Source organism: Centroberyx gerrardi, chromosome 18 (genome assembly GCF_048128805.1).
Source record: "Centroberyx gerrardi isolate f3 chromosome 18, fCenGer3.hap1.cur.20231027, whole genome shotgun sequence".
Lineage (NCBI taxonomy): Eukaryota > Metazoa > Chordata > Actinopteri > Beryciformes > Berycidae > Centroberyx > Centroberyx gerrardi.
In genome coordinates, this window is record NC_136014.1 from 18,244,418 (window position 1) to 18,255,841 (window position 11,424).

The window sequence follows — 11,424 nt, forward strand, 5'->3', positions numbered from 1 at the left end:
TTTCACAATAGAGTGTCTGCTTGCTTTCCTGTTTTTGTGTGGATATGAAATTATCTATATCACCCCAACCATTCAAAAATCCCAAATGTAATGATTATGAGAAACTTACCAAAACAACTGTCAGGTGTGAGGTATGAAAACTGGACAAAACTTTGAATTCAAATACATTGGGATGGGTTACAAAATAACGGTGACTTCACAGCAATTTGCAGTTGGATCATACAGATGAGGGAAGGTTAATGCAGAAACATATTAAAAACAGTTTCCCCCCTGTACTCAAGGGCTAGGTGGCACTGTTGGGCATGCTTTCAGACACACATGCATACACATCCTCCTCTCAGCTCATGAACAGATAATTGGACAGTTTTATGGAGGATATGAACTCTGAAGGGGAACTTAAGCCATCTAATCATTGGCATTCAGCGTATGCTATTCATATGCATAAATACAAATAAAACACATTCTCTGCCGGCACAAAGAGAGGCCTTACTGAAAAGGAAGTAGTACCAGAAAACATCCATATGCCTCTGAAACCGAACTAAAGATTAGAGAAAGTAAAAGACCTCAGGTAGAAGGGAGCTAAATATAATTTTTTCGCCTCCAAACCAGACAGTCTGAGTTGGAGATTAATCATTATGGGACAATATTATATATGATTCATAAATACATAGATTCTGTATTTATGTTTTGTGTTTGAAGAATGGAGGGGCAACAATACTCCGCTCTGCATGTGCGTATGTGTGTGTGCACCTGTGTGTGTGTGTGTGTGTGTGTGTGTGCGTGTTTTTGCATGCGTGTGTGTGTTTCCAAGCAGTAGTAACCTATAGCACACATGTAACAGTTTTGCAAAACATTTGCATCGTAAGTGTTTATGACCATGTGATTTCATTTAATTCATAAACATGAATAAATCATTCAAATGTTTTGTGAACGCAAATGTATTTCAGAATGGTTTCAAATATTTAAAGTATTTGAACTGGGGAATGCACAACAACTACATGATTAACCACATTTGAACCCTAAAGTAACAACATCGGAAATTAAGCATTTCTTGTGTTTTTCAGGTATTGAAGATGTATTGAACTAATACAGCTCTAGGTTTGGTATTTATGTATTGACATCCATGCAGATTTCCATGCCCTTGTAGTCTTTATTTCAACTGCCTTCATTCACCTCTCAGCAGAGTCTTTCTGCCCTGTTCCTCTCCTGCTGCAGCCACTAATGTAACCGGCTCTATATAATATGCAGATAATGGTGCATCAGCGTGTATTCTCCGTGTCGTCCTTGCTGCATTACAGTGGATCACACGACACGGCCTTGCCCTGCAGGAATACAAGCCCCTTGTAATTGAAATGAATAAGAGAGGGAGGAACATGCCTACTGAGAGCCCAAACTTCTCTCTCTCTCCCTCTCTCTCCCTCTCTCTCTCTCTCTCTCTCTCTCTCTCTCTCTCGTCAGTGTATTCAGTGGGGATCCAGCCTTTAGCTGGCACCACCAGTCTCAGTAGCTCTGTCAGGGGGGCTGAGGCGCGTCTGTGTGGCTGATCGGAAGTGGCACGGTCGTGGAGAGGAGCTCTCAGCGTGGGGTGGAGGAATGGGGACAGTCCCCTACGGTCTCTCACTCCCTCTCCCTCTCCCTCTCCCTCTCTCTCTCTCTCGTGTGCAAATGCATCTCTATCTCTTATGATCTTTCTCTCTCCTTCTGTCTCTGCCTTTTCCCTGTCTATGATCTCCCTCTTCCTGTTTCCCTCCCACTCTATCTTCACTCTCTCGCTCCCTCTATCTGTTTCCCTCTATCTTTGTTTCTCTCTCTCTCTCCTTCCCCACGGCCCGTCCTTCCTTCATCTTAATCCCTCTTCCTCCTTGGGTTTTCTAGTCTCTCTGTCTGTGTCTTTTTCCTTTTTTTAAATTTTTTTTTATTAATTTTTTTGAGAGGTGAGTTTCGGATTCATGAGGAAAGAAAAAGTAGTCCTGTTGTGGGTATTGCAGCACCTGTTAAACTTGCTGCACTTTGTAGAAACAATAATTTACATCTTGCACTTGTACACCTTATGCTTGTTTTGGACACATATGCACGCACTTCTTATCTGCCTTTCTTCAACTTTTTCCCCCCCGTACTGGCTGAAGTTTTAATATTTCACAGTGACATTGTTTACTATTTCAGTTTCACATTGGATTTGCTCATTGCTGCTCAGCTTAACTCATTTGGTTGAGGTTTCTGCAGAGCGAAACAGATATAGTACATGTACCCAGGGCGCGCATACAGCCCCTCCTCCCCCCCACACCCGTCTTCTTGCCTCTTTACACTTTACCCATCTGCGGGGGCAATTATGTGCCCCCCTCTCAGTGCCCCTCATCCCGGCACACCCACACACACTCAGCAAAACCACATTCACCCCTCAACGCACCTGCATCCCTCATGTTTCTAACAGTCCCACAATGCCCTCCCTCTGCTGGCCTACAACCCCCCTGGTTCCTGTGAGAGCGCATTATTGTCACCTCAGTCATCTCCCTCTCTCTCTCTCTCCCTCTCTCTCTCTATCGTTCTATCTGTCCCCCACTTTGGTGGCATACACATTATTTATTTTATGACTGAGGACTCAATTTAAATCCCCTTTCTCCATCAGTCACACGCCACACAATGGCTTTCTCCTTATCTACTGGAGTGTCCTTTTTACAACACATCAGGGCACAGTAACACAGCAATAAATTCTACTGTTTCGGTATTCTTACCTACTGCAACCTGCGGTTTAAATTCACCAGGACGGGAAAAGTGGCCATGAAAAAAATTATTACAGTTTGCTCCTCCATATGTCGGTGTGATGCTGGTAAACAAGTAGCACCTCTCTAACTTTCATTCTTTTCATCACAAGTTTTGTAATGATTTTGCTGGAGAAATAAATAAGCAGCATTTTTTTTCCTTGTTATTCAAGAGCACACTCGGCAACTTTCCTTGAGCAGAGGACAAATGTGTGCGTGAGTCGGGGTGACATTGGTGACCATGTCCAGCGGCCCAATTACCTCTTTCCAAATATGGTGTACAAAGGCAGGGCCGGAGTATCTGTACACATGGTGTCTGTTACTCCCCAATTATTCCTGCATAAGCAGATTGTGTGGAACATCAAACTGGGGATGTGATGGCTCGTGTGCGGGCTGCCTCCAGCAGAGTGCTCTTTCTTTCCTATCATTTGATCTCGTATTGTAATCCCAGGTGCTTTGAATAATTTATAGGATACAGCTTCTCGTTAAACAATAATTTATATGTGTCTATGAGAATTGATTCCACAGGAATGCACGTCTAAATAATGAGAGAAACCGCTGCATCTCATCTATGAGAGGAAGCAGAGAGATAATAATAGTCAAACAAAGGCAATTCAATAATAACAATAATAATAATAATAATGTGCAATAAGGGATATTTTGATCGTGCTCATGCTATCACTAAAATCACATGTAAGTTAAACTAACTTCATGTTGCGAGGCAGTCAGATTATTGTCATGAATTTAATGTAGTTAGATATGACAACGTATAATGTAAATGTCAAGAATCTGAACATTTAATGTGAATGTGGACATGACAAGAAATCGGTGGTCATGTTTGGACTTTGAGGCACACTATGCCGCTTTATCCCTCTTTCACTCGCGATCCAATATAATACATTTTTCCTATTCATATCCACTTATCAATTCGCAGGAGAGGGCCACACTCATGCATGATATATTTATTGTTAATGCAAAAGGCTTGTACCGCCCAGTGCTGATGCCTCTGCAGAAATGATGCAACTGATTCCTCCTGAGGCGGAACAATCAAAATGTTCATCAGAGGAGAAGAAGGGGAGGGGGGGGGGGGGTGGGTGGGGGGGGACTGAACCAGACCAAGGTCCTACAGTTCACATCATGTGATAAGAAGATAAGACAGATGAGGGTATACATACATGGAAAAAAATGATTTCAAGCACTTCAAGCTTGTTGATGCCTGCTTGATTCATCGTGTCATGTGAAAAAAGCTTCATAAGTGGACACATCACTTGCAGCATTAGATAAATCAAGCGCTCCTCCCTTGCTTAGGCTATATTTATTTATTTATGTATTTCATAGTTTTTCAAAATGCACTTACGTCTGTCTAGCGCTGTAAGATTATCACTCTTATCCAGACGACAACAGAGACTGAATCTTTTCTGAGGTGAGGTGTTTAAGACAAAACTCTGTCACCCAACAACCACGTTCTCACATGTGCATTTAGGGACTTGATGCCGACTGAAATCTGACAAAAACACTTCCTTTACAGTTTACGTTACGGCTTAAACAGCAGTGTGGGATGCATAACAATGAATAAGAAAATGTGGTGTTGGTTCAGGTGCAACACTGTGAAGAAACTTTTATTGGGACCTCTTTAAGGAGGAAGTTTGCTAGCTTTTTACAGGAAGTGCCGGGGACCAATTATCTAGAAGTGTGACACTGTCAGAAGTCTCCTGGTTTTGTCAAGTCTTCTGACACCCTCCTAGTGTTGTTCTCTGGGAAATGGAACTGTTGAGATATTTTTTTCCCCAAACGGGATGGAAAAAAAAAAAGACTGCATTCGTAAGTAGCCTAAGGGGTTGGATTTAACTTCTCATGGTCGATACATTTTTAATTATCGTTTTTTAAGGATATGTGATAAGCATTCTGTGTTGTTGTGAGTCCTCCCCCTTCTCAGAGATTTTACAGTGTCTTGAATTGAAATAACTGACATTAAAACGTGTAAACGTCCCTCATTAGCGACAAGATTCGAGATGTCGTCGCTATCACATGGAAATCAGAAAAATAAGATGATAAAACGTAGATTAGCATTTTAGAACTGCCTGCATCTAGTGCATCATTCTGCTTCAAAGAAGAAAAAGATAAATGATGATGCCATTAAAAGTGAACTAATTAAGGAATGCTTCTTTTAAAAACTCATTAACTGCACCCTCATTTACATAATGATGCATATTAATTAAGTTTTAATGAATCTGAGCTTCCATCAAGTCTCCTCTCCTTGGCAGTGGAGCCATCTCTACAAATGAATAAACACTTCTCTTAAGTATATTTCTCCCTACAAATGGGAAATGGGTTTTAAACAATAGCAACAAACAAACAAAAGCCTTCAATCTCTGCTCCATAGAAATGCACATAATTCAAGGTCAAACTTCAACAGCAAAATCTACATAAACCTCCTATTGGTTAAAATGAATACATATATATATATATATTAAAAAAAAAAAAAAAAGGATAATAATTAATAATAATAATTCTTTCCTATCTCAAATATTTATCGAGAGGAGAATGTCATCGATAGGTGCTCTTTCTTGAGATTTTGAGAAAACCATTAATTCCAGATTGTGTCTTTACACAGAGAAATACTATAGTGACAGGCTATGGGCTGCTTTTAATGAGATGCATTTTAAATTAGAGCGCACCTCTCACATTGCCAGCTGGTGCCTGTTCAGGTGCTCTTGTGTTGTGAATGACGGAATGCGCGCGTGCACACACACACACACACACACACACACACACACACACACACACACACAATCCCCTGTCCCTTCCATACCACATAAACCCTCCTACCTTCAACTAACACAGAAAGACACTTACTCTCAGAGACAGTGGTGGTTGGGTGTTGGGTCTAAGTGACTTGTGCTACACCACAGTTTAATTATGTCATTCCTCTCAATGAAATGAAAATCATTAAGCTAAGTTTACCTTAAAATTAGACGACGGGACCCAAAATGACATCACTGCCAGTAAGTTGCCTTTAGCCCAAGGAGAAACCAAACCTCTTGAATTTGGATTCTATAAGATGAAAATAGTTGACGAAGCCTCTATTCCATAACAGGATGCTGCGTGTGACACACACAGCGCCGGGTTTGCCCATTTCTGGCTTTGAGAAACTCAGAAGTGAGTGTGGGTTAACAGCATCAGAGAAAACTACTGTATCGTCATGGAAAATATCAATCATTAGCCACCGTCTCACCGCTGCGTAAGAGAGCGATTCAAAGAAATAAAGACCTAAATGAAGGCCGTGTGGAGGTCACAGATATACGTTATGTAGCCATCACAGAAGTTCCCCTTTTTACACGCTGTTATTCCACCCTGTGAATGAATTATGTGGAAGATCCTGCAAGAAATAAGTAAAAATAGAATCCTACAAGGAGGTGGGCAGAAATAATTACCGCTGTAAAGTGCTACAATGTGCTGTCTGCGTCCCAGAAGACCGTACAGGCTTATTTGTTTATTTGTTTGCGTGCCTTTGCGTCTCCCCGGCTGGTGTGTGTGTGTGTGTGTGTGGCAGGCAGGTAAGCAGGAAGGAGGGCAGGCAGAGCGAACAGGCAGGCGGCGAGGCAGACGAGCCGGAGGGGTTAAAGGTCGTAACGATCAGATGATTGGAACCAGAGAGGGAGAGTGTGTAGCCATGTAGGCAAAATGGGGGAAGCAGATGCCCGTTAATTAGGGGAAATGTGACGGACAAGATTTGATCAGCGAGGGGTACGGCTGCCTCCTGCAGCATGGCAGCTGTTGCGAGGGGGATGCTGGTGGGGCTGGTGTGTGTGTGCGTTCCCGTCCCCACAGGGCACCGCCACACTTCACAGACATGCCGGGAACCGTCCGCAGGCCAATGCAGTGCCCTGTGGAGAGGGACTATTTACAGCACAATACAATTCAAGTCATTAAACTCTCAGATGAAGTTGTATTTGTCGATGTCGACTCGCGCCGGAAAACTTGATGCGTTTCTTCGATGGATAACGTGGGATTTGCACTTCCCTCTTTTTTTTTTTTTTTTTTTTTTTGTTATGAAAGTTTTGGTTGGAAATGTTTTGATGCAGCTTTGCCATTTTTTTTTGGTTGTTTTTTTCACATGCATTCGTTAGCTAGCAAACCGAAAAAACAAAAAATCAACTAGGATCAAATTTATCTGTCAGGTGTATGCTTTCTGTCTGTGTTTTAGTCCTTGGGGATCAGAATGGGATCAGGATTGCAACTTTCTAGCGCTTTCTAATTTTGTAGTGTTATTGTAAAAATAAAAAGATTGACTTCATTTTTTTTGTCAAACCTTTCTACACCCATTTTCAAAATATTTTGTTCTTGCAACCCAAAACTGATTCAGCAGGCTAGTGTATTTGCATATCTACCCAAAAATTTTACCATGTTATTAGAATGCTGCTCAGTAGCCAAGGGGGTGTTTAAGTACTTTGGAGGATTTTTTCAGCATCATAGTCAATAACTTTCCTCAAACATTTCTCCAAAATAATTTCGCCGCCCACCTCATTCTCCTGATGATTTACCTTAAAGTCCTGAGTCAGACTCTGAAAACCACTGGCCTAGACAACAACAGCCCTCCGCTGATCGTCTCTTTGTCGTTGCTCAGTCTATTTCGGAAAACATGAATATCCTCTCTGTCACTTTTGTCCTCTTGTTCTGAAAATGGTTTTGAGTTTCAGTGAGAGGAGTAACTTCTCTGCCAATGACTCTCTGGCTGTCTGTCTCTCTGCCTGTTTGTCTATGAATGTTTCTATCTAAGGTATTCATGCTACACCCCCACCCCCCACCCCCTCCTCCCAATTCTCATTTCACGTCTGTAATTAGCACGCTGAGGTCGACTGACGTGACGTTTGGCGCTGTTGACTGACATTACTAATAAACACACTCCACTAGATTATGATTCTCTGAGTGTTTTTGAAGATGTGAGCTGTAGTTATGCTATATGGAAAAGTGCAGAAATATTTCACTCAAGCAGAAAAGTGAAAGTTAGTTCTGTTCTGTTTTTTCAAGTTTGACTAAGACTAAGTTTTTATAGAAGATTACTCAAGTAAACTTCACTAAAAATGTACTCAAGTACGTTGTTATTTAAATGAAAATAATTCCAAATTTTGTCCAAGTTCCAAACCTGTCCCTTCCAAAAATTGTTTGATTACCCATTTGGGGCAAATACTCAATGGGTCATTACAGGCGTTGGACCAATGTTTCCAGATGCTCCCTTTTTAATCACATCAACAAAACCAGTATCAGTTATGGGAGCTTGATCGTAGGATGAATGTAGTTTACTGTAAATGACAAATATCATTGTATTCACTCCACTTAATGTCGGAAAAAAGCTGAGAAAATATAGGATTACGCGCTTGAAAACACTCGACTTCTGAAAGCACTCGAAAGAAAACAGAAAATCTGACTAGAAGTTACTTTCCACTTATTAAAACAACTATTAAACATTAACACCCATACAGTTTACAATATATATTGCTATGTTTGCGTGTGTGTTTACAGTTATGTGAAGAGGAGTGCGCCTGTGTTTGTACAAGTTAAGAATCATCACTTGCTTCAATACCTAGACTCTTTTGATCATGTATAAGGTTTAGATGTTTTATGTTATATTCATCATTTCATCGTTGCAAGCGGCAGAATTTGGCACAAATAAAAAAAAGAAATATACTGCTGCTCAGATGCCCCCCCTCCCTCCCCGTACACACACACTCACACACACACACCACCACCACCTATTAAAACTTATCTTTCTTTAATCAATTGTTAAATGTCATAGACAATCATCATTTAACACCGTCTTCCTGTGTGATTCTTTTTAATCTGGCTGTAAATAGGGCAGCCCTGTCTATCACTTCAGTTTCTCCCGTACACCAGAGACTTAAGGTGTTTCAACAATAGCTTGCGAAAAAAAAACAAAGAAGCACTTTTTTTTTCCTCGTCTCAAATCCCCGCAGAGAACACCAAAGGTATGAAAAGTGAAGAAAGGAGGAAATAAATCCAGGCGATGATGAATAATTTGAATGTAGAAATGAAGCTGTTTCAGGAGTGAGTGAGATACCGCACAAGGAGCAGCCATGGGGAGCGTACAATTAGGTCACCCAAAATAAAACGCTATCCTCCAGTAAGTCTTTCTTGGAGTTGTCAAATTCAATATATTTCAATGCCAACAGAATTCTTGATTTGGCTGTGAAGTGAGAGGGTGAAGAGAAAGAGAGTGAAGGACTATTTGAGAGAGACAGTTCAGGACCACATTTCATAATTTATGTAAAAAAAAAAAACGGGGCTTTCATTTGAAGCCATATTATCCTGCCAGGAGGGACAACAACCACCCGCCACATTGTCTAGCATATATTGATAAACATAATGTGTTTCTGCAGCAACACCTGGGATCTCTGAGTTTATGAAAACACAATTAAACAGATATCTTTCATTGTCTGTGACTGTATATTAAAGTTAATGACACCCAAATGGAGCCCATCCATGGAGCTCACATGTGGCCTCATGTACTGGAGCGGGGTAACAAAACTTTGGGCGGGGGGGAAAGTTTACAAAGCATCAGTGCAGTGACAAAAAGTCAGCAAACAGCCCCAGCCAGCCGGCATCTATCTCTCTCTGTCTCTCTCTCTCTCTCTCTCTATCCCTCTCTCTCTCTCTCTGTCTTTCTCTCTCTATCCGACACCCAACAGGAAGGCAAGGCTCCTCCGGAGAGCACGGTATAGCACGTCTCCAGGTGACAGATATGTCACACCACCTAAAACCCTGTGGCACAATTATACCTCTGTCGCTCTGAAGGGAGAGGAGGAGGAGGAGGAGGAGGAGGAGGAGGGGGTGAGGGGGGAGTGGGGGGGGGGGTGAGATGGTGGGTAGAGACAGAGAGTGAGTGAGTGAGAGGAGGAGTGGAGGAGGGGGAGGGGTGTGGTGGTGGTGGTGGTGGATGCTTTACTCCTGGCTTATTCAAAGAGACAGCCCAAGGGATGCCTCTCGCTCTTTTAACAAAGCACTTCTTCGTTTTTTTTTCTTTTTTTTCCTTGAATATTGCTGGGTGCGCTCCAGTCAAATCCTCTGGGCCTCACTCTTCCCCTCAGCCATTTGAGGATGCCTCAGAAACTTTTTCTCGCAGACATCGGGCCCGTTTCACTGCTGATGTTTCAAATGAATAATCCAATGCTGCTGCGGCCATGCAGAGGGTTACTTGGGAGTCAGGATAGATGGCGGTTTAATGTCAGACTCACACAGACATTATAGTTGAGGGAGTGTCACTGTGTCCCCTGTGGTGAATTTCATGCCGATGGCAGTCTGTTTCATTGCTTGCAGGTAATTAGATAAAATCGTCTGGATTCTTGATCAGCTTCTCATTGGGTTTGGCTTAAACTCAGCCAGAACAAACATCATTTTTTATTTTAATGCAATGATGACTTTAAAAATCGTACATTTCTATTAGCCACGCACAGTTTGTATTAGCTCCTTCTGACTGGTGATGACTTGGGAGTGCCTAATACGGGCCCACGGCTTTAACAATGCATGAGTGAGGGAAAGAGAGAGGGGACGTGCTCGCACTCCAACTAGGTCAAACTGTCTAAGGAACAAAACAGAACAGACCTCAAGTTTGCGGAAATCATTACAGGAAAACAAACTTGTCACTCGCTTGACACTCTGTTTTGCTTCCGAAGCAGAGAATGATAATAATAATAAAAAAAATCTCCATTGCAAATTAGCCTCTATGGTTGTGAAGTTTCCCCGTTTGAAATGCATATCAAAAAGGCAGCCAAAGCCACAACTTACCTTGTCATTGACATCGGGGGACAGGAGAAGAAACGCGCTTTCTCTTCGAGAGCTGGTTTCGATTGTATACACAAGCCCCACAAAGGAAGATAAACCAGAGGCACACATTCATAAAATATACATTTGCTTCTTTGTCTTTCCTTAAGATCTTCGACAAATAGTGCTGATGCAAGAAGGACAAAAAGAGAGAAGGTTACAGTGTGTTTGAAAAATGGAATTGCAGCAGTGCAACTTAACCCTATCTCACTGAACTTTCCATAGATGAAGATATGAATTGCTATTGATCATGAAAAAGGATTAATTCCTTCTTAAAGCGGCTTTAAGGGTATTTTTAGCACTTTTCGCCGGGCTTTTCCTCCGGGTTACAACGGGATCGATGAGGTGACATTAGCCTGTAACCTTCCTACGACCCATGTCACCTGCCGACTCTGCATATTTCTCCTAAAACGTCATGGCGTCATGAGGATTTTGACCGTTGTGTGCATCAATAAACAGCCATCTGCATCTATGTGCAACACAAGTTCTTCGTTATCATGTAATACGTTTACAAGCCGTTTCCCGGTAGTTTATTAACACCTGTCACCTGGATTTCTTTGTCAGTTTTCACATTCAGTCACTATCCAGCGAAGCATGCAGGGTGTCCGTTCCTCACCTTGCCTTGTCTGGGCCTGCTTCCATGGACATGCTACCAGTGTGTGTGTGTGTATGTGTGTGTGTGTGTGTGTGTATGATTGCCGGTACAGGAGAGAGCGGCGGGAGTGACAGCGCCCCTCCCCAAGGTCACGTCCAAGGAGAGTCGAGCCAATTACTATGCAGATCAGAGCTGATGGCGTTTAAGGGGATTGCTCCGATGCAATCACAT